General features: G+C 45.4%; 1 long non-coding RNA gene across 1 annotated transcript; it reads right to left on the bottom strand.

Moving 5' to 3' along the window:
* Positions 1-245: 245 nt before the first annotated feature.
* Positions 246-1448, bottom strand: LOC128134431 (uncharacterized). The gene is made up of 3 exons (XR_008232742.1): positions 1338-1448; positions 536-863; positions 246-387 (listed from the first exon to the last, which is right to left on the bottom strand). It is a non-coding gene; the product is annotated as an uncharacterized LOC128134431 (long non-coding RNA).
* Between the last annotated feature and the right edge of the window lie 22003 nt (positions 1449-23451).

Below are 23451 nucleotides of genomic sequence, written 5' to 3'. Positions count from 1 at the left end.
TTGGTCAGAGTCCTGTGGCTGCTCCCTTTGGCAGTAATATTATTCAGCCCATTGCCAAGGTCCATAACCTCTGAATTATCTTTGGTTTTAAGCCATCTCTTGGGAATTGCATTGGCCGGGCACCACGCTGCTGGCACAGCTGGGCATCCCCGCTCGCTCCCTGCCTGTGGGCATGGCTGGAGCTCCTCGTTCACCGTACCGGCACCAGCATCCCCATGGGGCAGCTGGCACAGAGCGGGTTTCATGAGCCCCGGGAGCTGGTGTCTGTGGCCACGGTCCAGCTAAGAGGTCTTGCTCTGTTTTACCAAAGGGAGCATCTCTGCTCACCCAGCCCTACTCTCACGCTCGGAGGGGCTGCTGACTAATTTCCACATCCAGCGTGCTACACTTGCGAAAAGAAAAGAGACCTGTTCTTTACCTTGACCTTTATTCGATGAAATGCATTGTGCTCACAGATTGAAATCGGAGCCCTGGCTGAATTTAAACTTGTTATTTTGGTCTGCTTATTTAGTCTGTCATTTTCTTATCCGTTTACCATCTTTTTTCCTACCCGGCTGTGTGCATGAGAGGGAGGTTTGGCTCAAGGTCATTTACACAAGAGCTGTTGAGCTTGTCCAAGCCCAGCCCCGCAGTATGTCCCCCGCCGGCAGCTTTCAGAAGACTCTGCAACATCCCCATCACAGCCCTGCACAAAACCGGGCACTGGGGGGACGTCCCCCTCCCTCCCGGGCAGTCAGTCACCGGCTTATATCAGCGTGCAACGGGAAGATTAATATACGGAGGAGACATTTTTAAGGGTAAAGTAAGAACCATCACGATCAGCGTTGCGGTTCTTTCCCGGCAAAACTCTCCACTGATGGAGGCTGAGGAAGCAAAGCGTAGGATGTGACCCTTAGCAGAGGAGGATCTTTAAAAAGTCAGATTTAATTGAAACCCTTGGAAGCCCTTCATTTTTGAGAAGTGGGACACATTTTCCTAACACTGAAAACAAGAGCTATGTAGTGGAAGCATGAAATTTAACGCTTAAAAGGAGGACTATAACATACAGTAAGCACAAGCAGCCACTGAATTCCTTGGATAAGCAGAACCAGAAGGATGGTTTCCTCTGGGAGCACGTCCTCCAGACCGCCTGATTGACCTGATCCTTGTGACTTAAACAGCTACAGTTTCTGGACGTTACTAGAACTCACACCAAGTGATTCAAACACCACATGGTTCACAAACAAATATAAAATATTCAGTAGGACCAAGGCATTTTTGTTTGGGAAACCAGGCAAACAAATAAAATACTTAGGGCAGGAAAGCCACGGAAGTGTTCAGGGATAAGAAAGACCTACCTGGCCTCAGGGTTTCCACATCACAGAGTAATTGTTGGCCAAATTTGAGATGGGACGTCTTCGGTTAAAACACTTTGAGAAAGCTGTTTCTTCTGCAGGCAGCAGTCATGGGGGGGACACTGTGGCTTGCACAGCATTCGCTCCATGCCATCCCAGGCGCAATCAAAATTGGGATTTTTGTATTGCCTTCCTCATCAGTTAGATTAAGGATTCCACCTTAGCGATGCAGAAAAACAAGGATGGGTGGTCACTAGCTACCCCAGCCTCTCCCAGTGCATTTGCTTATCTGTGCTGGAAACCAGCAATGAGAGTATAAGGTTATTCTGTTTGGGAATGGCACAACCAAATTTCACCCAGTGCACGCTGTCCACACCTAGTGTTTCTCTTCTAGTTCTCTCTATATTTGGAGCAACGTATCCCTCATCACCCCCTTGCTACTGCTTTTTGGGCTCTCAGCACTTTGGGGCAATGACTTTTTCCATGTGCCGACCAAGATGGGGCCAGCTTGGCTGTCCTCCAGCCTTTAACATAATACAGAGGAGTTTAATAAAAATCAACAACCTTCAGCGAAACACCATGGCCCACAAATACCCCGGTGACTTGCACCACAGCGTACAAGCAGTCAAAAAAGAAACACAAACAAAAACCTTTATGGCAGGACAAACCACCTCCCGTATTCTTTGTATGTGCTTCATATTATAAATCACCCATGAAGGTGATAAATGTGTGCACTTAAAACAAAATACATGCTCTGCTCAACGGGGCTGTTCAGCATAACAAAGCTGCCTGAGGGCAACTAGACTAAAATAAGCGTATTGCTCTTATTGCCATTTTTTGTGGGCTAGGTGAGTGCACAGCAGCGGGGTTTCCCAACCCACCGCTCGGTTTCTGCTTTACCCTGCAAGATCTCCCCGCCACGGTGGCCTGAATGAATGCAGAGAGCAAATGGGCAGGCAGGTGCTCTGCAGGCAGCGGCGGGCGGTGGGACGGGGCTGTTGTACTTGGCATGCAAGGCTTGCCACCCAAGCAGACTCTGCAAAGCTTATTCCAGGCAGTTAGCGACACTTGTCCTTCTGTTACACTCACTCCCTTCCTAACACCTTCGTCTCATTACCTGGAAGGTTACGTTTTACAGGAAAGATAATTATCTGATTCTGTCAGCGGCTGTTTGATTTCTGTATTCCATTCCAGTGAGATTTTCCTTATAACAATGACTTTGCTAATGGACAGTCCTCCCTGCTGCCCATTTATAACACCTTTCCTATTATACTTGCTAGACGAGGTCTGACACCACACAACAAACATTACTGAATTAAACCTTAGCTGTAAAGTAAGCAAGCCTTATTATACCCAATTTTACAGTTGGGTAAACTTACATACTGGAGACATTTAAATGACTTTCCACAGCATTACAGAATGAGTTGGTGAAGGCACAGAGCCTAGAAAAGTCCAGCTCTCAGTCACTCACTCCAGGCCCCCCTTCGAGAAAACAAATTTATTAAGCATGTGGTTAATGTTAAGCTTATGAGCAAGGGGGCATTAAGCCATTACAAAGCTCGTTTCCTTCAACATGCCAAAAACCTGCTGCCAGCCAGCAATGACAGGATATTAATCGTGCCTTCCACCATCCCCACGGTCTGAAGGCAGCGGTGATTTATCGTTTTGCAACAAAAAGATGTGACATTCACGGCTTCTGACACAGAAGTGGAGGAAAGCACGCTGGGTCAGGGGATGTTTCTGGCCTGTTTGACCCCAAAGCTTAAAGGAAAGCTACAGGAAAGCAAGCAAAGTGATAAAAAGTGATACTGCTGTCATAAGAAGGACAGAGTGTTTTGCAAAATTCAGATGTCCCTTATAGGGATGCCAGCCATCCCAGGATTTGCTTTCCTTTAAAAAGCCCCAGTCTCCAAAATTGGCTAACGTGGTGTAGGCACCAACGGAGTCAACCGCTCGGAGGTGACCATCATGTCCGCGGTGGCCTTGGACACACCACCGGGCAGAGGGCTGCCAGGGACCAGCTCAGCGGTGGAACCGAGCCTGAACCTGCAGCACAGCCCTCAAGCGGAGCCCAGAGACTTACTTTTCCGTTCTCCCCCCCGCCGCAAGACTATTAAAATCCCAACTTTTTCATTACCATCCTTTCTGATTACCTGGCCGTCTGTAAACAGATGCATTTTTCCCTTCTAGGTGCCCAATTCATCCTCTTAGTTTCACTCAATAGCGCTGCCATCTCGCCTTTTTCACATCACAGGTCACAGAAGTTGCAATTACGTTACAAACGTTGGATTGCCATTATTGGCAGAATGAAGAAGGGGAAGGAGCTGGTGGTGAAGAGAAAAGGGGTTTATTCAGTAATAACCAAGGCAATTTAATAACTCTAGAGAGAATCGCACTAAATGCAAGTGCTGCAATGGAGGAGGGGACTCAGGGGTGCACTATGTGATTTTCACGGTTTTGGGGGGCAGATCCAGCAGGCTGGTTAGAAAATCAGCTGAGGAAAGCAGTCTGCAGTGGGAAACTTTAAACTGAAATTATCCCAAACCCAAGAAACTGAGTCACTGGTGTATTTGGAAACTCCTTGAGATGGGAAATCGCTCTTCAGCTTAACCTGGAATTTGCCATCAGACAACACGTGTGGAGCCATGCTCTCACACCTCATTTTAGCAATAATTAATAACTTGAGAAACTGGGAAAACAAGAACTAATTAAACACTAAGAGAAGGGAGGCCACTGTCCAACTGGAGTAGGAGTGCCAGGCCAGACTAGAAAGGAGTTGGGACTTGGTAACAAATTCATCCTTCAAGACATCCCCTCTAAGGCAGAACCCAAGCCCAACCTCCTGTCTGCAAAGCTCTCGAAAAGAGGTCATGGCCCAGGAGCAGCGTTCCTTCCCCCGGCTCTAGCTTACTTTTGCTGTCCTAATTGAGTTTTTGTGCTGAAAATACACTTCTTCCGGAGGAACAAGAAAAGGGCAGGACAAATCCTGGCTGCCTTCCAGGAAGCTCTACTCATTTCAACATCATCCTGAGATTTAGACCCTAAAATGAATTATAAATGGACTGATTTTGCACTGCTTAATGGAGGCTTGTACAAGGCAGAGTGGGGATTCCAGGTCTCCTGCCGGCTGGGACAAAAGCCTTAGAGGTGCCGTGAATTTCATAACTTGGGAAAAACTCATTTGGGATTCCTTATCAGTAAATTCAAGGTGCCCATGAGCCAGATAGCCCTCTCACTTACACTGTCGTAAGCCCAAAATACATTCACTAACCCATGTGGAGGGAGGGAGGGAAAGGAGAAGCGAGGAGAGACCAGGTCACAGTGAGAACTTTGGGGGTCTGCAGAGAGGGGCTGTAGAGAATCCCACTTCGTTTTTTAACCAAATCCAAATGTAGATGGGCAAAGGACGCTTATTCAAGCACCAGCTCAGAGCTTGAGCTCTCACTTCTCTTTCCCTGACACTTGCTGAGCTGGGTTTAACTAAGATCCCCAGAATTTTGTCACCTAACAGGGCCATTTGGGACAGGTGAGGACACCGGCAAGATGTTAAACAAGGCTGCATCTTCTGTCTGAATCACTCAGCACTCACCATTCCCACAAACTTCTGCCAGATCTGCGAGACCAGCTCTCCAGAAATAATAATGCGTAAGTTATTCAGCCAAGGACAGCTGCCCATCACGCGGGACTGGCTCCCTTTCTGCCCCTTTCAAGCAGCTGCTGAGGAAGGACAAGCACCAGCATGGTCTTTGATCACCAAAACACCCGGGGAAAACTCCCCTCGTTCAGTCCAGATGACATTGCACCCCACGTCGGAGTTGTGACATTAAAACTTTCTCAATGCATATTACATAGAGACAAAGGAAGGAGCTGTATTTCATCACGTGAACTTTACAACCAGAAAAATCAAGCACGTGTCGGTACCGCTGCAATTTCATCCGCTCTCTGGTCTCCACAGCATATGGTCTGATGGTGCTATTCCATTTGCTGTCCCTGGGAGAGCAGTTTGAAACGGAGAGAAATAGCATGGTACATTTGAGTTTATGGGGTATTAAAAGGGCTACAGTGAATGGTAGCCAAGGCACCGGAGTGAATTATTTATAGTGCAATTGCACTTTCTCTTAAACTACCCTTCAGATGGGTCAGGCCTCGGACATTCACATTAAGGTCTTGTTAAATCCAAGGAAGCCAAGGCTGTATCCAACAATGCAGATACCCAGTTTTGCATTAAATTGCGTTCAAGTAAAATTCCTTCAAAGTAGCACTCTGAGAATGACATTACTCAGTTTTCAGGTTAGGGGCAGACACAGATTTCACATAAACCTCCCTTGATCTAATTTTTTCCCCTTTTTTGGGTAGGATCTCCTAATGTACCATGATCTCTATATTTTCAAAATGTTAGGACAAAGCCAGACTCCCTTTTTTCCCCAGCAATACTGCATATAAGAGTTAGCCAAGGGATCTCTTTAAGCTCAGGTACCAGCTAGGTCCATGAAAATCTAATTTGCACAGAAAAATGGCACCAGTTCTGCACTGCAGAGCACTGCAGTGATTTGCTGCATCGGTTTTATGCTGTTGCGATGTAGACCTTGCGGTTTGCAGGAAAAGGTGTGAGCCTTCCCAGGCTGGCAGTGAAGTTCCTAGGCTAGAGGGGATCTCCCCTAACTGATGCAGAACCCAAACACTGCTCAGCACCCTGTGGAGCCCTCTTTTTTTGGTGGGTAAGTTTTCTTTAGGCAGGCTGGAAGAGAAAACAAAACCTAACAGCCTAGCAAATTAATCAGGGCTCTCTATGACAAAGACACTACAGAAAAGGGATCAGAACAAACCCTTAAGCATAGTCGGGCTACAATTGTCCAGGAAACACCGATTAAAGACTTACTACTTAGTCTACATTTTCTATCCAGTTACGGCTAGTAACGGGTGTTTCGGATCCTTTCCTCAGGGCGCAGTTTTGTGGTTAGAAGAGGTTAGATTGCATGGTTGGATTTTGGAGCAGGGCTGGAAATCACCGCTGCCCTCCCGTCCCTGGACTCCCAGGCATCCTGCACAAAAGCCCACCCCAGCTGATCGATGCCCAGCTCGAAGGATGCAAGCAGGACGTTGGCCACCCGGGCTCTTGCGCTACGGAGAGGTGGTACCCCGCTGTTCCTGGTGATGAGCGGCCGCCGTGCTGCGCGCTCCTCCTCTGCCTTGGCCATAAGCAAGTAGAGCGGAAATACTGCCTCAGCAGCAAACTAATGGGTACATATTTTTATGAGACTTGATAGCACTTTAATTGATTTTATTGCAATTTATGGCATTTGCATAATGATGTGAGTCAATATGAAGATAGTGAAGCAGGAGGTTATAAAAAGCATTTCAGAGTCTCATTCTCAGGGAGCTGAGTCCAATCCCAGCATTTTAACATTTCAGTTTTCTTATTTTTGGCAACGCGGTTGTTTTGCATAACTTTGAAGCAAGTAGCAGCATTCTGACAATATGCTGACTAGCAAGAGCATCTGACTGCTACCTAGGAAATATCTGATACCATCAACTGATTGAATTAAATCTCTAATTACAGGATTTTTAAACAAAGAAATCAAATTTACATTGTTAAATCCCTCTATCGAGGACTTCTTAATCAAACCAACAATCTTACGTAGCTAATAGTCACAGAAGAGGCACCAGTTCTTTAGGCCAACTCATTGCATTGCTCCTTTTTCCTTTGCTTTCCACAGGTAAGCAGTTGCAGCCAGCAGCAGCCGTGCCACCACCCCGCTCCAGCCAAGCCGGGTGCCTCCACCAGCAATGCCCTCCAACTTAACATGTGCTCTTGCACCGGGGGCACAGCCCATCTTACCATCCAAAGCACGAGACACAAAGATGATGAGCAGGGCAATATTATGACTTCAGTGCAACTAAAGAAGGTCTTGTTACCTGTGCGCAATTCCTTAGACTCAAGCGTATGGAAGAATAAAGATGTTGAATCGATGCAATGGGGATCCATTTGAATGGAAAACTTGTAGGTAAGTAAATGTAAGATTATCATCATTATTAGGGAGGAGTTTTTCCAGCACTGATGGCACAGCAGTCATGATCTATAACTGCATTAAAAGCAGCACTCAGTAAACAAAGCTTGGCCAGCATCACCAAAATGACTGCTGTAAATGGGAGCGATGCCCACAGACTCCTCATCTGATAGGACTTTCTACCTTGGCAAAAATCAAACAGCCCCCTGAAGGATCGGTTTCCATTGCGCATTACAATCCACTGGCTTCATTCCATTCACTGTCAACAGGACTAAAGCAGGAGATTTTTCTTGTTCTCCTAATAGACTCCAACAAATGCAAATTGTTGGAATGAGAATTCTAATTGTAACAAATAACAAAAAAAGCTGTAATTAATGCTTGTTAACAAACTTGTGGAAGTAATTAGACTACCTTTCAGCAGAAAACATTACATCTTTATTATTATTATTGTTACCGTTACTGTTATTATCATTAAATATGATCCTTTCTAGACCCTCCTGCTTCTCTGGATCCTGTCCCACACACAAATATCCGACAGGCCAGATTTTTAGTAAACTCACACAATACTTCCAAGGCCACTTTACAGCCCAGGGATTGCTATTTTAATACCAGCAACTAAAGAAATCAGAGTAACAAGACATGAAAGAAGCTATAGGAATTAATCAAGTCTAAATCAAATCCAAATAATTGTTTGTTTATTCAAATGCATAAATACTGGTTTGGTGCTAATAGCAAACTGGTAGCAGCTAGAATACAGCATTCTTTGAAAGTAAAAGAAGCAAAATCAATCCTTTTACGGTAGAGTCTTTTTTTAGTTCCTCTGTAGCTAGAATGACACCCAAGAAAACAACGCACGTGATCGGAAATCCATGGTTTGCTCAAACGGCAAAATGTCACGTTACCACTCTGCCTGGCGCTGCAATGGCATCAGCTGGGCAGCGAAAAGCTGTCCAAAAGCACAAAGCGGGTCCCGCGATACCCCATGGGTGAGAGGAGGGGAGCAGTGGGAGATCGTACCCTTCCTCTGGGAGCAGGAACGGGGACCGGCAGAGCCCAGCAGAGACCCTACGGCTCCAGCAACCCCCCAGAGAACCCCCCAGGCAAAGCCCAAGCCGGGTCTCGAAGGGGAAACACGTCTCAGCCCACCTTGCAGCCGCTCGTGCGCGGCTCTCGGGGGACAGGGCAGAGCCGCACGCCGTGCAATACCTCTGTTCTGGCCAGCTCACCCATTTCTGTTCTTGCAGCTTCATAGGATCAAACGCTGTCCCAAATAAAGTTGCCACCTTAATTAATTACAGAAATTGAGTAAAGCCCAGAACTAATACTAGTCAATACTTGGACTCCTTTCAACTGACAGTCCAAAATCACTTTTAATTTAATAATCCTCACAGCAGCCGTGTGATCTAAATGGGTTTCATTACGCTCTTTTTACAGATGAAAAGTGCAGACACAATAAAATAAAGTCACAATCCCCCATAAGCCTGACTTCAGGTTAGGTCATTTGGCAGGAAGGTAGCTGGGGTAGAAAGCAGCAATCCTGACCGAGAGGGAGGGAAAATGCAATCCACAGCTCTGGGACGGGAGCATTTCTGCTTTCTGCCCCCTCGGAGGGGACGAGAGGCTCAAGGCATTACATGCTACAATTGGGCGTGCATGTACTCTGCAAGATAAAATTACATCTACAGATGGTCTAGACAAAAAAACACAGCTAATTTTAGCTTAGATAGAACCTCGTGTATGTATCTGGGGGAATAAAATTAGATGCACTTTATGTACTTTATAAATTATCAAGAAGGGCTTACTCCATAAATAAATATCAGCCAAAACCTAATCTTATGCTCTATATGATGCAGTTCAGCATTTAGTATTTCTCATTAAATATCACAAGTAGCAAAAAAAGCATATTTCTTTTTGTACATCTACACAGACACATTTAGAACTGGGTACTTTTTGTCTATCTTGTAAAATCCCATTATCACACAGTAATGTGTCCCTAGTACCCTTTATAGATTATTTTTCTGCTTTTCCAATTCTGTTAAATAATTAGTAGTAATTGCCCTAAGCAAATGGTTACCAAGCAATCCAATACCGTCAGTAAGCAATCTGTGCTTTTGCGGTGCCCTTGTCTTCAGATGTTTGTGTCAGCGGAGCCCCGAAGAGGACAGCCGATATGAACACCTCCTGCACCGCTCTCAAGATTCACGGAGGCAATTAGCAGGAGGATTTGCATTAACGCCTACAGGTTTTGGCATAGATGACGCCGGCAAAAACGAGGGCGGGAGGGTCGGGGTGAGGGATGGGGCTCTGCCCGGCTCTGCCGTGCTCTGTGCTGGGCCAGGGAAGAGGCAGGAGCACCATCGTCCCGGGCTGCCTGCCGGGAGGTGGTGGGTTGTCCTCCATCCCCAAACTTGCAGCTGGTGTGGTCAGACAAGCAAAGAAGTCTGTGGACAAGAGCGAAGAAGGTGGTAGGTGAGAGGGTGGAGAAGACCGTGCTCTTGGGAAGCAGGTCTAAAACGGGCATCGGCAAGAGAGCATCTCCAGAAGGGACAACGAGGAGGAGCGTGGGAAGAGGCTGTATCTGGAGAGAGATGCTTTGCATCCCTCAGCGTCAGCAACGTGAATGAATTTTTCCTAAACAACCATGAAAGCTTCCAGCCTACGTACTTTTTTCTCAAAATATCAGATTCCCTGTTAATAACTGAAAAAGCAGTGCTGTGGTTCTCCTCTGCATACCTGTCTCTTGTTAGCCTGAAATTTTTGTTTTAACATTTTATAGTACTTGTGCAAGCTAAAAATAAAAAAAAGAAATGGGTATCTTTTAGCAAGAGTCCAAATGTGCTGTGCTTACTCCAAACGCGCTGAACCCCCATACGTGGTATGTGAAAAGAAAACCAGAGATTTATTATGCGTGTGGCATTGCCCTTCTGCACATGGTGCATTGGCTCCTGATTATGCAGCCCAGGGACCGACTGCGTTGGCTGCTTTAAAGAGCCCAAACGTTCAGTGTCAAACATCTGAGATTTTCAAGCCTGTTCCTTGGAGTAACAACAGAAAAATAACGTTAAAGGCTATCAAGTCTTTATGCCATTGCTCACAATGCAAGAAATTCAGGCTTACCTGGAATACCTCTTCTCTGGGATTAATTATTTTTATTATGGACAGTGATCTTCAGGTTCAGTCTCAGCAGTCAGCGGGCGCGAATGGTAAGTACAGCCTGTAACACTCCAGACAAAAGGCAATTTGCAGCTTTTACACAGTGGTATGCAGAATAATGACACTGTTTATGCTATTCAGTACCTTTCATATGAAGGATTTGAAGTTCTTTGCAAACAGTAACTCCTAAAAATCCCTCATGTGGGACACTTTACCTTCCCTTTACGGATAAGTGAGGCAAAAGCTGGGTTCAACTTCTTCGGACGAGGCTGCCGAAAGTGATGGTGTCCCCACTGTGATGAGAAGTTGTGATGCCAAATCGCAGCTCAGGCTCCCAGGATGACTTTTAAAATAATGCGCATCCTTCATTTATCGCTATCATTTTATTACTTAAGTCCTCCTTACCATCACTTATTTCATGATCACTTTTTCCAGGTGTACAAGTTCTCCATTTCATATAATACATTTTAACAGTTTACTAAAATGCATTAGCACTATTAGTATTTATATAGCCTGGATTTTCAGCACTGCCATGTGCTACTCTAATTTACATTTTGACCCTTCAGCTCTTCAGAGATGAAAATCAAAACCTTCTAAATCTACTGAATAAATTACTGTCTTTATAATAACGATATGACTAATATAATTCTAGTCAATTCAGAATATTCTGAAGTATTGCTCATGGCACCGCTTCTGGATAAAAATAAATGTTCAAACAATTTCATACTTCAGCATAGTGATATCTCTGTGAGGCATCATCCTGGATCCACATAATTATGAAGTAAAACTAAAGTGTATTTTAAAAGACCTTTTTCTCATTTCTCATACATGTAAAAGTCTCATCACTCATGCATGCATGATCCCCGTAATTGCAGAAGTGGCATTGTAGCATTGCTGTTTTGACAGCATATTCTAAGCCATTTTTCATTCTCAGGGAGATTATTTTTTTCCTTTCTTTCTCCTTCTATTTTTTTTTTTAAGTAAGACAAACCTAATAACCCATTATGCATTGCTTCTAGCAACATCCCCAAAAATTCAGTAACAATTAAAGGGAAGAGCTCTCCCAGCATCGCTGTGGCATCCACCAAAGCGGAGATGCCCAGGTGGGAGCGACCTGGATTAATATGACAACCAGCCCTGCGGTCCAGCAGACTTCACCGAGCTGAGATCCCACCTCAAGGGCAAAGCAACTGCAGCGCTGACCAAGAGAAGGAAAAAAAACCAAACAGAAATAAGGACATGGCCCTTGCCCAGCTGCGAGGGCAGCACTGACCCGGGACCCTGCTGGGGTGGCTGGGCAAGGCCACCACATATATTACACATATACTACTACATCTCTGTAATTAAAATATATATATTTAGGTATTGAAAAAGATTTTTATAGAAATGGTATCTCATTTAGTGTCTCATTTCATATAGGTGGCAATTGCTGCAATAGTGAAAAAAGTAAATAAATCTAACAAAACTCCAGAAACGAGCAATGCCGAATGTCTTGATTCTCTCTCTCCCGACACTTTTTCTTCCCTCCTGCACGCTAGCATGCTCATTCGTCACACCTGCCCAAACCTCGCCTTGCAGAAAGGCGTCGGACGCGTACCTGCCTGCTCTGCTTTTGCTAACTGCCACGTAGTACAGAGCACCAAAAACTGGGGGGCTGTGGAGCACCCCCCACTCCAGTGCTGGTGAAAAGCAAGGCACAAATTGCTGTTCCTAATGATGCTGGGCCAAGGCTATAGCACCCGAGAGCCCACCTCCCCCCGGGCATCCTCGCTACCCCAGACCCAGAGTTGAGGGGTATCAGGATTTGGCCGCAGGGCCACTCTGACACAGGTTATCTACCTGCCAGAGCCACCCATCTAGATCGGTGTTACCAACTATGCAGCACACAAGGCACAGAAAGTGGGCATTATTTCATAGTGATAAGTATTTTACAGCTATATGTCCAATCTCTCTTCTGGATTTCAGTAAAATCTTATCAAAATAAATAAGTCATTTATATGCAGGATCGTATAAACACTCTCCACTCTGTCTTTGTCTTCCTGAGAAACCGGCAGGCTACCGTTGCCTCTCAGTTACCTGGATAAACAGATTGCTAATATAACCAAAGTATGTGATAATATTCCTAAAGCATCGTTTTACAAAAGGGCAAAATTATTTGACCCAAACAATTCCCAATATGCTTTATGTGTTACCGCTGATAGAAATCTCTCCTGCCTCTCACTTTAGCATAAATGAAAAAACAACTACAACAAAAGCCCTTCCAAATACATTTAAAAAAAAAAAAAAAATCTGCAAATCTCCAGAAATTACTTTCTCACTGGCATGAGCAATTTTGACCTCATCATAGGTCTGAGAAGTTCTGGTTCTCATTTTAGAAACTGCTCAGATCTAGAAACGTCTGTTTTATCTGAAGTTTGATGTGCCAGATCAGTCCCCAGCTCATGAAGCACTAAGAGGGAGATTTGCAGAAATATTTAGGTGCCTAAAAATGAAGATAGGCACCTCATGGGATTTGAAATGAATGGGAACTAGGCTATTTTTGTCAGCCTCTGTAAGAATTCATTTAGGCTTTGTAACACCACAACTGACATCTCCATCGTGTTCCAGCACAGACAGTCTAACACCCACTCGTGGCTGCGCCCCGCGCGTCCAGCGCGGTCCAGGCGTTAGAGCTGGTCCTTCAGCTGCGTGGCTTGGGGACAAAGTGGGAAAACACGTGCATGGCACATATCCAGTAGAGTCCTCAAGCTTTACCATCGCTACGGGAGATGTCCCGAGAGGCCACTACCATTGCAAAATGGAAACCCTTCAAGACACGCACTGCATACATGGGTCATCGTCTTCAGCCGCTACTTAATGGTTTATGTGGGCTGACAGCATGTTAATCTCTCGTCCAAAGACTGGGACTCATTTAACTTCATCCACAGACATGCAGATAGCTTTTAACAAGTCATGATGGACCAGGACTTTGGCTTTCCCTCCCATCATCCTTGACCTGCTACATCACCCTGCCTCCGAAGCCCTCCTGCCAGCCAGCCGCTGCACAGCACGGGCTCCCGATCGAGCATCACTTAATACAGAAGGTGACTCTAGAGGGGCACAGGACCTGAAAATCCCACTGCAGCTTCATCTGTGAGTCAGCTCTGAGAAAAGGCTCTCCAAGTCTTTGCCAGGAATTACGTACGTGTGTGGTAACCGTAACAATACTCACTACGGACTCATGGGCCCGTTACTGGCTTGGGTTGGAGTTGGTGTAGCAACAAGCCGTAAGTCCTCTGCTGCCTTTCTACTCCAGCACATCGGTGGGGCATTGTCAATCAAAATCGGCTTAAAATAATGAAAACAAATAATGAAATTGTACTAGGAATACAAATTCAGCTTAGGAAAAGGCAAGGCTGTGCAACCAAACCGTGGGTCAGCGATAGCAAAAGACAAAGACAACTGTAACCGGTCAGTGCTGAGCTACCCCGGCCAGTGGGGCACCTTCCCTGTTAGTTCGGGGCACCCACTTTGCACTCAGGGTGCACCGCAGACTTGTCCTAAGAAAATTGGCCTTTTCCCCCCCAATCTAATTTCGATTTCACCCTCGAGGATGCCAGTCCGCTTTCTGCTCAGCCCAGACACTGAGAACAGACTAAGCAGCATCTCATTTATTTCACGCCAGGTTTGTTCCCTGCTCTCGGTGCCCAAGAACAGCCCTGCGATATCTGGTTTGCTCTTTGGAAACGTCTGCATCCGCAACCCAAACCCCTTCTCCCTTTTCTAATTGTTGACAACAGGTCTGTGCCTAAACCCAGGGCCTGTGCCAAATGGCTCTGAGTTTGCATTACAATCAGCTGGCCGAGAGATCTTTATTTCTGTTTTATCTTCCGCACAATGTGTGCCACAGTCTAGAGACAGAAGACGGGCAGCGAGGAGCCCTGCATCCCAATCAGGGGTCTGGCACGCAGCGGCTATGTGCGGAGAATCCTGAACATGAAAACTATAGAAATGCTAAGTGTGATTAACCTTCCCTTTCCCTACCCTGCAGTCTCCACCACGGCAAATTTGTACATGCTTAATTTTCATTAATAAAATCAATATGTATGCACTCGCACATGTACCACTGCAAATTAGCTTTAAAAAAAAAAAGTCTGTGTGAATCTCTTCCCCACAAATGGACTCTTGGAAAATATTTTCACTGGCTGTGTTTCTCTGAAGTCATTAGACCACCCAAGATCTTTGGCCAAAATGTTCAAATTCGGGTGCTAAACACAGACAGTTCAATTCCAGATTTATGTTTAAATAAATGGCCTCATTTTTAAAAGCTAAAACCAAGAGATCTCAGAGTTATATTAAAGGGCAGCAGTTAAGTGAGAAAACAGTTTCCCTTAGGTTTTTTGTCATTGTTGTAAGCATTCTGCAGGAAAGGGTTTTGTCCTTGGCGTAATGATATTTAATAAACCATAATGTCACTAATTTGCCTAGGTTTCTAGCGAGGCTGGTCTGAAAAGCTCTATTCCTTTATGCCTTCATTTTCTTAATGAAATAAACTTTGTTCTCATCCCGTCATCTTGGCTGGGGTCTTTCATCTGTTGTTCAGCTATTCTTGAGCTTTTCAGCCCACTTCATAAGCTGCAATATAGACATTGCCAGATCAAAAAAAATGCTGCATTATCACCTCCAATTAAGCAATCAGGCTAACCGAACTCACCAGGGAATAGGAGTGTCTTTAGATCACTCAACCTGGTGTCTCTGCTCCCTTCAGCTTTAAATTGTCATTTCTTGGGTTGCCACAGGCAGTTATAAGGACTTTATACTGGGCAGAAATATTGCTGCTGGGGCAGGGGGCATTTCAGAGCCCTGCGAGGCCAGCCCAGCTAGCCTGGAGGAAACCCACGGTACGTCACAGCTGCTTCTCCAAAAAAACCCACGCAACCAGACTATCCCAGTCTTCCACCAATGCATAAATAACTAAAGCTGCCAAGTTTTGTATGCATGGCACTGAGCTAATATCTGAATTTCTTTACGTTAAGGGCTCAGAGGGCTACGCTGGGGATGCTCCCACCGGGGGAGCACCCCAAATACACCCTGAGCTTTGCCCTCCTCTCCCCGGGGAGGGCAGCACCCACGGCTGATCCCGTTCTCACGGCGTGCAGCTTCCCTTCTTTAATATTAGCAGGGGTTTTAAATATTCCAGGGTTTTTCTTTGTAAAATTTATAAAATGCCGGTTGAAGTGCCATTCATGTTGAAAAGCTGCCGCTCTCCATCAAGGTTTCTTGGACTAAACACAACAATATAACAAACATTGGCCATTAATAATTGAGAAAAACTCCTTCCCTGCATGTTATTTTTCATCAGAATGATGTGTTATTAGTTTATAGATATATATTTTTTAGCTGAAGGCGCTTTTTTGGCAGCAATTTGGCCTTCACAATAATGGACTTTACTCTATGTAAAGCCTTGGAAAAATAATGTTTCTGAGAGAGGCTCAATAGTGAATGAATCTGGTTTGGAGAGGGAATTTGCTTTAGAGTGAAATAGAAAAATAGTGCCATCTTTTGGACTAACCAGCTCTGCCAGCATCCTGGCTGGGTGTCGAGACGCCCAAAACCGCTTGCCACCTTAACAGCTCGATTTAGGTCTGGCTATTGCTGCCTCAGAAAGTCTTATTTTCCTAAAACCACAATAATTTCTGGATTCAGTACATATGCAAAGGAAAGAACATTTATCCTGGCTCTGCTCTTCATTCTCCCTGCCATGCCCAGCTCCATCCATACTTACACCTTACACATATACGTGTTCGTGTGCTCGAAAAGCACTGCAACAACGGGATATCAAACTTTTTCCCTGGGATCTCACTTAACCGAGATTGCAGCTGTAAACCAAAAGGGCAAATACCATCAGTACCCGAGCAGCACGGAAAGACTTACAGCTGGTTTACAAGTGTTTTCGGCAAAACCCACTTATATTACAGTCCAAAGCTTTTTCCTCTCTCTTTCTCTCTCTCATCATGTATCTCTGCATCAATCCAGCCAATCTGTCATCTTTTTGGTGATAGCAGCAACTGAGTATTTAGCCAGCAGAAGGGCATTTAGCCGTTCAGCCCCCGCGTCGGTCCCTGCAGAGCCGCTCCCGCCCCTCGCTCCCTCTGCGGAGAAACCCGTTTCAGGGGATTTAAAACTGCTGATTTTCAGGCCCAGTTTGACAAATTGCCAGGATTAATTCCAGTGCAGGGCTCTAGAAATCAGGGGAGAGAATTTGAGCCTCAGCTCTACGTTCAATTGCCGACTGATTAAGGGTAGTAGTAGCTCAATAATGAACTACATAAAAAGGTTATACTCCCAAAGCGCAACAGACGATACTGAGATATTTTGCATTCATCTCATAAGGATGAGTGTAGCATTTAACCAGTATTTCTGCCTGTACATCACCTTTTCCTTTCCGGTCTCACAAATGAGAATCTTCAAATATTTTCCTTTTTATTCTATAAAACTGACTTATTGGAACAATTTGGTAAATGTTTATCGTACCGAGAAAAGGACACACTTTGGAGCAGTTTCTGGACCAATGAACACTACTCTACAGCACTGCATTTCACAATGTTATTTTTGTTTCCTAGGGTCATAGAGAAAACAATATTCTAGTTTTGTTCCAAAGATCGGGACTTATTTGACACAGAAAAAAATCGTAGGTGAGCCAGCATCCAGACATGTCCTGCAATTAAGTTCTTGAGTTATTGACTTTACATTGACATCAGGAAGTCTATTAAATGCTGCTGTGGGCAATATGTATTTGACATTGTACAGGTGCACAACACACTGGCAAAGCATCCAAATGAATGACAAAACCCTACAGAGCTGCAAAAATACCCTCCAGCTACAAGAACGGGACAAAGCTACATCTTGATTAGTCAGCAAAGGCTGCTAACAGCGGTGATGGAGAGTCATCACCGAGGAAAATCTCCGTTCAAAGGCAAATGACATCTATTAAAAAGCCGCAAGAAGCCAAACAAATAAATATGTATTGAATTATATAGATATACATATAGATACAGCTTAAAGACAAAACAATTGAAGGACAGAAGTCAACATGCATTTAATAGAGTCATTTCAACTGCTGAGCTCAGTAGTGATGTTCATATTCCATGGGGGGAAAAAAGACATGTTCCTTCACAATTTAGCTATCCAAACCTTCGCTTTTTATGCAGGCTTTTATTACGTTGTTTCTTTAGGCATCAGGGTTAGTTTGGCTTTTTGGTGGAGTGTTTTCTTTTTCCTTTTACACAGATAAGCTCCTACGGGGAGTTTCCTCTGACCTTGGAGACATTACGACTAGCTTAGCAGTCATGTTGGATTTTATTCAAGCTTTAAAAGTGAGCAGGATGTTTGCACAGACATCACTGGGATATAGAGCCGCCTTCTGAAATGTTTGTCCTATAAAGACTCTAATGACATTGTGCCGGTTTTACTACTGCTACGTTAAACCGTATCACAACTGACACCAGACTTTTATATCTGTAATGACTGTCATCTGCCAGCTCTACCCAACGCCTGATTATCTTGCTTAACCTTCACTTCCCAGCAATTAGAAAAAGCAATATTTAAATTCCTCCCTAGGCATTTGCTTCCCAAAGACAACAATTTGAAGCTTCAAAGCTGACAGTAGCTTTTAAAAGAACAGAAGTCAGAAAAACTATAATGCAAAAGGAAAGAGAGGAAACCCAAGCTGCATCAATAATTTAACCATTTCACGTATTGCACTGCTTATTTGTTCTTTGGCTAGAACATGGCTGAAATTATTATTTTTTAAATACGTCTTAGAAGAGGCATCATTTAAAAACCAGCTACACTGGATTAAATGCATGATCTGGAATAAAATTGTAAACAACTCCCCTGTAAGCTCTCCACAAACTTTGTGCCACAGGATCTTTTTGCTCGACTCACTGTGCATTTGAATTTCATGAACGTGAATGTAAGAGTTGTGTCTTCTGGGGGATGAAAAAAAACCCAGATAGAGATCAAATATTGTTCTGATGCATGGCAAATATCATCAGCCTAAGTGGAAAAGGAGCTTACGGTGGATCCTGTCCATAAGGCAAGCAAATTCCCTGCAGCTCACAGAAGATATTGCAATGTAAAAGGATTGCATTCTCTATCCAGGGCTTATTTCTCTAGGAATAGAAAAGAAATTCTTAATAGCTGCTGAGGTCCTCCACCACTTTCAAATCTCACATTTACAGCTCTCACCCGTATGACCACTGACAGCTAGCAGCAGGGAACGAACAGTAATGTCATTTTAGCCCAGCACCAGCTCGCTGTAGCTCTCTGCCTCTCCAGTTCAGGAAGCCTCTTCGCAGGCAGCAGACGATGCTGCACACAAACCTCATCGCCGAGCTGCTGCAGCAATCAGGCTCTTGTGTTATGCTCTGGTTCTTTTAAAAAAATCCTGCTTACAAATAGAAATTTTAAGAATATGGTAATACCTCTAAGTGGCTTTCAGAACCTCAATTCCCATCTTCAGACGTGACTTAGTCTTTTAAACCAGAAGTGCTGAAGTGCTTTAGGATGCAGATAACCAATGATAGGGAAGCCGAAACCACCGCCCGCCCACCCAAATCTAACATAGGCAGCTACCAAGACCAAGTACATTTTGGAAATCCACTGCACGTCCCAAAAGACCTGACAGGCGTTTACCTTGATTTGACTCTGTGACTTCTGGGAGCCTACATTGACTCAAACACCATGGAGAAACTCAAGTCACTTGTTGCCTTGGGAAATTCCTCCGACACCTGAGCCTTAATGTTCAGCCTTGTGCCTCCTAGGAGGCTGGCCAGCTTTGACACCAAAGCAACGCCAGTTTAGCATTATTGCTCCCAATCCCCAAATCCCCATCAAACCATAGCACGGCACGAGCAATGGGAAGGCTTTCTCCATTTGCTGTGCCATTTATTGTCTTATCACCCTGCCGGGCTAGTGTCTGAAACTGAGACAACAAAATCAAAGCAGGGGGACACAACCCAAACCCCTGAAGTGTGTCAAAACAGATTTTACTTTGTCATTGAAACACTTGATTTTTGTGAGAAGCAGAAACAGGATTTAAGGATAGTGCTCCATGATGTCGAACTGCTCTAATTCTCCTTGACAACTTAGCTAAGCACATTAGGGTCTCGCCACAAACTGGTGCCATTCAGCTGTCCCTCCCTGCTCCTTCCAAAGTGGAGCTAAATCAGGAAAACCTTGACATATTTGCACCTTACTCTCTGCTGCTTAACCTGAAATGTGTCTAGAGCAAAGCTACCCACAAAGCATCCATGAGAGGCTGCTTTTCTTCAAGAAGATGCAGACTGATGAAAAAAAAAAAAAAAAGAAAAAAAAAAGGAAGATTAGAATCCTCCTAATTCTGTTAGAAATGTCTTTGCATCCTTCCTCCCACTGTTTGAAGAAGGGCCGCGGATGGGCATGGTGACCAGCTACAGCACTGCAGTGGAAATCGGTCCCAGTTCCCGTGTCCATTCCCCAGTGGCTGGCAAGTCCGAGAGTTCAGCATTTCCTCTTCACTTGTCCAAGAGTCCACGTACACAGATGGCCTTGTTCTCCCACAGCACTTAATATTCACACTTACGGTGTGACATGGTGATAGAGCTCAGCAATTCAGGCTCCGGTGTTTCTTCGATCCTTTGCAATAAGCAGAACAACTATGTCGGGCTTAATGTTATTTCCAAGCGCTCGAGCTGCCTGTCACTGAATTATTGATCTGAAGAATTCAAGCTGGCCACACATCATTTGCCCATTGAAAAAACCTGGCACGCTACTGATACTCGCTGCACGCAGTCCTGCCTGCCAGAGGCATCGGCGGTGATGGAGCGGACGCCCCTGCCCAGTACCCGGCTGCCGTACAAAGCGGAGCCAACCCCAAACCAAAGTCAGTGGCAAGCACCACGGGCACACCTGGGTTAACACACACCACGGGTCTTCCTCCCGCAGTTGCTTTTCTTGCTTGACAAGATTAGATGAAACATTTAACGATGCCCGCAAGTCATTCACTCTTGCATTACTCAGCCACACACACACCCCCTGTGTAAATACCTGGTATCAAACACCAGCACGCAGACCACAGCGCCAAACTTCTTGAACTGCCAGGTTAGCCATCTGTGCAAAAATGATTCAGATTGAAGAACTAAGCCAGAACATTTCTCAGTCCTCCCAGCCTTTGCTGCAGCTGGTTAGCAGCAAACCTTCTGCCCCAGCACTGCTGTCCATCCCGGATCTGCGTGGTGCCAGACCGCAGGTTGGGCTCCTTTATTCCCATGCAATAATAAGTACTGCAAATAAATCACGCCCCGCAGCTCCCAGTTTTGAAGGCCAGGGCTGTGCTGCGTGTTTAATTCCCCATGAAGGTCCAGCTCACACCTTCCAGGCTGGCATTCACAAGTTCAAACAACCGAGGGTACTTGACTGCGAGTGCCAGCAGCGCCGTCCCCATCCCCACTGCCAGGGCTCCTTCTGGCCACAGGTGACATTTCCACGTGGCAGGAAAGGGCACGGGTAATGGAAGCAGCAGTTACCTAATTTTTTGGTGCATATTTTCCCTAGGCTTGAGGAGGAGAGCTTTATTTATGCCATATTTAGTCTTTTTAATTGGCTGGTTTCTAATTGAGCAGGTTTCTGCACTTCTGAAAACCATGCCATCACCAAAGGCCAGATTTTTAGTTTTAAACTGTATAATTGGCTGACACTTACGTTATTTTTAATATGTGCTTCAGTCACTAAGGGCTCTTCAAAGCGGCAAAGGTTTTACAGCAAAGTCAGTCGATGAAGTGCCTCCCCCTCGGTCCCTCTGCAGGGAGACCTGCACTGGAACAGCCCCCTCCGGAGAAAGGGCAGCAGAAATCCAAGAACTTTCTTAGCTTCTGCTATTATTTTTAAAAGCATTGCTTTGCTGATGATACACAAGGTACTCTAACACCAGCAGATTTCTCCCACTCATTACTGGCTGGTAGCATCATTTAATTAAGCTGGGGTAGAGGCAGGCTTTGTGATGGACACCACCGACGGAGACGGGGTGAAATAACAGCTTTGCTCCGTACACCGCTCCTGCATGTCCTTGGTTATTTGTTTGTTCTTCCTGATGTCAAATGTACTGTTGGAAAAAACATACGGCCTTGTTTAGAAGTCACATCTCCAATTACATTTAATTACTACTGCTGTAAAATCGAGGGTGACTTCTATTAAATTTAATTACTTCCCTCTGCAGATGGCAAAGGCGGATGGCCGAGGTGCGTCTCCCAGGCACTGCGGCTACTCAGCGAGACCCTGAGTCACGGCATCAGCGTGATGGCTCTTGTCGAGCCAAGCTCGGAGGCAGGGCACGACGCTACAGCCCCGCGGGGCGAGGGAAAGGACCACGCTGCGGGTGAAAAGCCCTCGCAGAGAGAACGAAAGCCTGCCTGGCACGAAGCTGCGGAAGCAAGAAGAGTTTTCAGCATCCCGCCATGCGACGGCTGGGAAATAGCACAGACAAAACAACTTGCACAGCACCCACAGGGGTGCTAGGGGCATCTAATCACGGGGTGCTGCTGCTCCTCAAAACCTCCATCGCTTGCGGGAGCAGCCCGGAGAGCCAGCGCCGGGACGGGCGCCTGCACGGCATCTCCCGGGCTTGGCTCGGGGTGAAGGGACCAGGAGGCAGCAGGTCCTGCCGAAACCTCCCCGCACCACCCCTCTGGTCCCCCGAGCAGGAGCCCAGCACGAGACCTTCCTCTCCACCAGCTTTACTACTAATACAGAAAATAAAATGAGGGAAAGCAAAGGAGGCGTCACGTTGCCGCCCTGCGTTAGTGCTGTGTGTTCCCAAAAATATGATACACCGAGGTGGAGACAAGGCGTGCTCGTAATCCTGGGCAAGCAGGTCACGAAGGTCTCCATCAACCTCCGATATCCCAGAAGAGTTTTTCCCAGGTTTGCAGCAGGCTTCCCTGACGCTTGCCAGCCATAATTCCCAGAGGACGGGTAAAACACCGGCACCTTCCCGGGAGGGTCAGTGCCGTCGGCCGCCCTCTCCCTCGAGGAGTCATGAATTTTGCCGTGTGTCAGCATCCTGCTGAATGGTGAAGAAGGCTTCTGCTGCTCCAAACGCACTCACCATCCCCAGGACTATTGCACTGCGGCGTTGTTCAACACAAGTCGTGTTTACTAATAAATGAGTTTGAATTTATAATAAACTTGATGGTGCCTAACTGATAGGTCTAAAAAAAGCCAATTATCTGACACTCTCAGCTATGATCCTAAAACAGATGTTTGAGTATATAAAATTATGTTGTGAGGTTTGAAATTGCAGATACAATTACAACCTTCATCTTTATTGCTGCTCATAAGTGTTAAATGCAACTACATCTACATTTGAAATTCAGTTATTACCATTTTTCTTCATCTCTCCCAAGCCAAGATTGACTTGCAGCGTTGTCACACTGGTAATTACTCTCCTCTTCTGATGAATACAGGGGAACGAACAGAAATGCTTGTGGACCCCATTTAACATTTGCCTCATACAAACAACTTGGCTCACCCAGAAAAATAAAAATCTCTAGGGCAATACCCCAGGAAAAGACATCGTGCTTTTAGGTCGACGGGGCTGCAGGAAGCCAGCACCGGGATCCTGCAGCCCAGCAACGATGAGAGCCAGGGGGAGGTTAAATAAATATGGGGTTTCATTTCCTTCCTTTTTTTTTTTTTAAGAATACTTTTTATAGTTTGCATTTTCAAGGTTTTCTTCATAGCAACAAGAGCTGCTTTACATACCTCCAAAAAATGTCATCAGTTCATGTCATCACGTGCCTCCAGGACCTGGATCTTCAGGAAAGCTAAAAATACTGCAAATTCTGGGACAAACCACAAGACCTGATGCCACAGCCTTAAAGCACACGGTGAAAATATCACGAGCTCGAAGTGCTCCTCCTGAACTGAGGTTGGATGAG

The sequence above is a fragment of the Harpia harpyja genome, chromosome 20 (genome assembly GCF_026419915.1).
Source record: "Harpia harpyja isolate bHarHar1 chromosome 20, bHarHar1 primary haplotype, whole genome shotgun sequence".
In the NCBI taxonomy this organism is placed as follows: domain Eukaryota; kingdom Metazoa; phylum Chordata; class Aves; order Accipitriformes; family Accipitridae; genus Harpia; species Harpia harpyja.
Note: the sequence above shows the minus strand (reverse complement) of the source record. Positions and strands in the feature narration are given on the sequence as shown.